This window comes from Peromyscus californicus, unplaced genomic scaffold, assembly GCF_007827085.1.
Source record: "Peromyscus californicus insignis strain IS unplaced genomic scaffold, ASM782708v3 Scaffold_6__1_contigs__length_162567912, whole genome shotgun sequence".
Classification (NCBI taxonomy): Eukaryota; Metazoa; Chordata; class Mammalia; order Rodentia; family Cricetidae; genus Peromyscus; species Peromyscus californicus.
Window position 1 is genome coordinate 15277749 of NW_026294584.1, and position 4641 is coordinate 15282389.

Here is a 4641-nt window from a genome sequence, read left to right on the forward strand (position 1 = left end):
AAAACTCAAACCTACTCTCAGTGGCATACTTCCTCCAAGAACACACCTGTGAATCCCTCCCAAGTAAGGCATTCCCTGGTACCTAAGCATTCATACATAGGACCCTATGGGGCCTTCTTATTCAAGATATCACATCAAGGAATGTACAACTGTACCACTCAAAATGTAGCTGAAATGATAAATTTTTATGAGGAAACATTGAGGAAATGGATATTTTTCACATATTGTTACTTTCTCTCTATAAAATTTTTTCTTAATAACATTGAAACTATTAAACTAAGAATCATTTTTCTTAGTTTATTCCCTCCTCAGTTTGGTCTTAACTGTAAAACTCTGGCTTTATACAACTCTTTTGCTTGATTTTCAGATTGCTCAGGTGTGGAACTATGACATTAAGCATCTATTACATTACACATCCCTCGGGGATGCAGCCAATATGTCCTTGTTGATGCTCCCACACGACCCTATGCAGATGTGAGTATAGATTTAAGTTGTATATCTTTTGTCTTTCCCTTGGCAACATAATTTTATCCTTCATTGCTTTGCATTAACACAGGTTGTAGAGTATTTCTTTTGTCACTTGCTTGCAGCATCACTGTGGAAAAGAACTGTGTATCAAACAATCTTTCCGTTTTCTTCTATCTGTATCTCACTTTGTAGGCATTCCTGTGCTGCCATTTGGTGCCACCTCTACTTTATTTTTACTGCATGTGACTGTAGCAATGGCCTTTTAAAGGGAAATTAGAGTAATGAAGGCCTATATCTAGAAACAGCATCTCAGGTACTAGGGGTAAAAGCGGATCCAAAATTATGAAAAATAATGAAACAAATAAATATCAGAGCAGAGATAAGCGAAAGGGAACAAGTACATTTTTTTAAATACAAATGAAACACCATTTGTTTTGACTATTTTTTTAAAAAGAATAACCAAGATACTTGGCTGTGGATCTCTGCATTTGCTTCCCTCAGTTACAGGATGAAGGCTCTATGATGACAGTTAGGGTATTCACCGATCTGATTACAGGGAAAGGCCAGTTCAGGCACCCTCTCCACTATTGTTAGCAGTCTAAGCTGAGGTCATCCTTGTGAATTCCTGGGAATTTCCCTAGCACCAGGTTTCTCCCTCACCCCAGGCAGAGCTCCTCCGGGAGTCCAGTTGAAGAGAGGGAAGAGGAATTATATGAGGAAGGGGGGTCAAGATCATGATGGGGAAATCTACAGAGACAACTGAACTAAGTTCATAGGAACTCACAAACTTCAGAACAACAGCTGTGGATCCTCTGCATACGGAAGAGAGTTGTGTAGCTGGGTCTGTTTGAGGGCCCCCTGGCAATGTGATCAGGATCCATCCCTGGTGCATGAGCTGACTTTCTGGATCCCATTAAGTATGGCCAGACACCTTGCTCACCCTTGAGGCAGTAGAGAGGGGCTGGGACCTGACTCAACTGAATGTATCAGGCTTTGCTGTCCCCCCATAGGAGGACTTATCCTTTTGGAGGAGGGGATGAGGGATGGGTCAGGCAGAGGGGGTCAGTTAGGCAGAGGTAGGGGGAGTGGGAGGAGGGATGAGGGGGGGATCTGTGGTTGGTATGTAAAATGAATAAAAAAAATTTTAAATAAAAAAAAGAATAACCAAGATAGAGAAACTTACTGCATGTTAGAGAAAAGAGAGAGGAAGCTTAAATAATTAAAAACCTGATGAGACTGTTTGCTGAGAAGTGTCATCTCAGTGCAGCCTGGGGAAGCTGTTCAACCTGGAGGCAGAAGGAAGCCAGAAATTGGCAGGATGGATAGACGTTTCACCTACAAACAGAAGAAAAGTGCTGTGGTCATTGTTTCTGCTCACGGACTGAATTAAATGCTAGTAGCCTCTGCCATCATTTGTGAATATTAAAAGGAACTGGTTCTGACTCATAAAGTCTACAGACTGCTAAATTGCCATTCTGAAAACTGGCAAAGGATGGAAGTTTTTCGTTTAAAATGCTGTTGAAAGTATATCACTTATATGCCATTTCAAGGGGCAAAGAAACTATTTGAAGATATACACTAGTAAACCAGAACATAACTAAAATAACCCATAAATGACAAATCTGCTACTAACCATTTATATATATTCAATATTAAGTGTATTATATAGCAAGTACTGTGCTGATTTGGAGAAATCTAAGTACAGAATATAAATTATAGAGATACAAGAAAGTGGAAGATTTCTAAGTCTTCAAAGACGTCAATAGTGATTTAAACTTGAACACGGTAAATCAGAATCTAGGAAGTTTTTAAATTCTTAAAATCAATCTATAGTAATTTGAAGGTATCACAAATTACAAAAGGGAAAAATATCAAAGAAACTTGAGCCACAAAAGAAAACAAAGCACAGAGATAAGGGGTATAAAAAGCAGGTGCAGTATCAGTAAGAGACTAATTCAACTTTAAGGTAAAAGCTTCAAAGGAGCAAAGAATGCTTCTTTTGTGGATAAAAGGATGCTGTTCAAAGGCTGTAACTGTCATCAACTCATAAGCATCAAATAAAGTATAAAACATGAAATAAAAGGAGGTGGAAATAAAACTTGACGTTAGCAAAAACATAATAACACAGGAAGAGCTCAACGAACAGACTTTGTCAATTAATTGACAATGTCTATTCCTTTTTGAAATATACTGACAGACTCAAAGTCATTTAAGCAGTAACCATTAATGGATGTCTCTTCTGCTTACACCTATGGAGTTATACACTTACCAGCATGCTATTTTTTCATAACTTACTCCAATATACTTCCATATTTTATACTTAAGATCCATATGGTAGATAACTTATCACATACTAAAAATATGTACATGAAAAAAGTTTATTCTTAATTAAAGCTAAAGCAAACACTTTTTAAAGCCTCAATGTGACTCATTAAAAAGAAACGTCTGGGCTTTTTAGCCTTGGACCTGGCCCAGCTCTCTAAGCCACTTTCATTCTCAGAAGTGCCATTCCCTTCTCTTTTTTAATAAAAGGTTCCCATTTCTATCACAAGAAAAGAATCATTATGAATTACGTGTAGTTAAGACAACTGCAGAGTATCAGGAGATGAAACATTAACTCTTAGAATTTAATTTTGTTAATCCACACTTAGATAACTTTGTGTGTCATTAAATTTTCACTCCACTTTATAAATCTATTATCAAATAAAACAATCTTTTCATAAAGTGAGTGCTATAAGTCCAACAAAGGTAGAATTCTAATTCTGGATGCCATACTGAAGAAGGGTTTGCTCCTGCATCGAAGGATAACCACATAAATAAACACTCATACAGTTTAAGCCAAAATAAAGTTTTCACCACCTCTACATTATTCTGCTTATCCTTTGCCTTAACAAATATTATTGATTGGTTAAATCACTGCAGTTTTAACATGTTAGAGAAAGGACTTCTAATGGTGGGAAGTTTTTAACTTGTATTGACAAGCTAATTGCTCAAAGATAAATGGTGTGGAGATCATAACTAATAGTAAATAGTATATTTAATCCCACGTGTTTCAGAGCTGAATACCTAAAGCTATTCCATACAAAGAGATAATATCATGCTCTAAATAACTCTGGACTATTTATAAAGCTGGCCACATGTTAAAAATTGTTATAAAAACTGATTTTCATTAGTAAATATGTGGTATGAAAATCCTAAAGTTGATGTACAGCTTCTCCATTTGAGGCCAAAAGGGCTTGGAATGACTGATGTAGGATGGCCTTGTAGGCCAAAATGAGGATTTAGGCTTGAATTTTAGAGCACAGATGAATGACATAATCTTTGTTGTTGCTTTATTAATGATATTCATGGGTTCATCAAATGGAGAGAGTCATGTGTTCACTACGTTTGTGTCATGAAGAATTGTAGTGGTATTGTGTTCCCCAAAATATTGTGTATCCTAATAAACTTATCTGGGGTCAGAGAACAGAAAAGCCACAATATTAAACATAGAGGTTAGGCAGTGGTAGCACACGCCTTTAATCCTAGCATTCCAGAGACAGAAATCCCTCTGGATCTCTGTGAGTTCAAGGCCACATTGGAAACAGCCAGGCATGATGACTCACGTCTTTAATCCCAGAAAGGAGCCTTTAATCCCAGGGAGTGGTGGTAGAAAGCAGAAAGGTTTTTTTTTTTTTTTTTTTTTTTTTTTTTTTTTTTAAAGGGGAGAGCGCGAACGCAGTCCCCCACTACCACAAATTATGCAGTCGAGTTTCCCGCATTTGGGGAAATCGCAGGGGTCAGCACATCCGGAGTGCAATGGATAAGCCTCGCCCTGGGAAAACCACCTTCGTGATCATGGTATCTCCCCTGCCAGGTAAGTATTTAAGGCGTTGAGGACCAGAAACTAGAAGCATTTGCCTGGTTAAGCATTTGCCTGGTTAAGCATTTGCCTGGTTAAGCATTTGCCTGGTTAAGCATTCAGGCTTTTGAGCAGCAGTTCAGCTGAGATCCATTCGGATATGAGGACACAGAGGCTTCCAGTCTGAGGAAACAAGACCAGCTTAGAAGTTGGTCAGGTGAGGTTAGCTGTGGCTTGTTCTGTCTCTCTGACCTTCCAGTATTCACCCCAATAACTGGCCTCAGGTTTGATTTTATTAATAAGACTCTCTAAGATTCCTGCTACAAAGAATC

At 38.0% G+C, this 4641-nt stretch overlaps 1 non-coding gene across 1 annotated transcript; it reads right to left on the reverse strand.

Annotated features, from left to right (window-relative positions):
• Positions 1-4168: 4168 nt before the first annotated feature.
• Positions 4169-4332, reverse strand: LOC128100225 (U1 spliceosomal RNA). The gene has a single exon (XR_008214737.1). It is a non-coding gene; the product is annotated as a U1 spliceosomal RNA (small nuclear RNA).
• Positions 4333-4641: the final 309 nt, after the last annotated feature.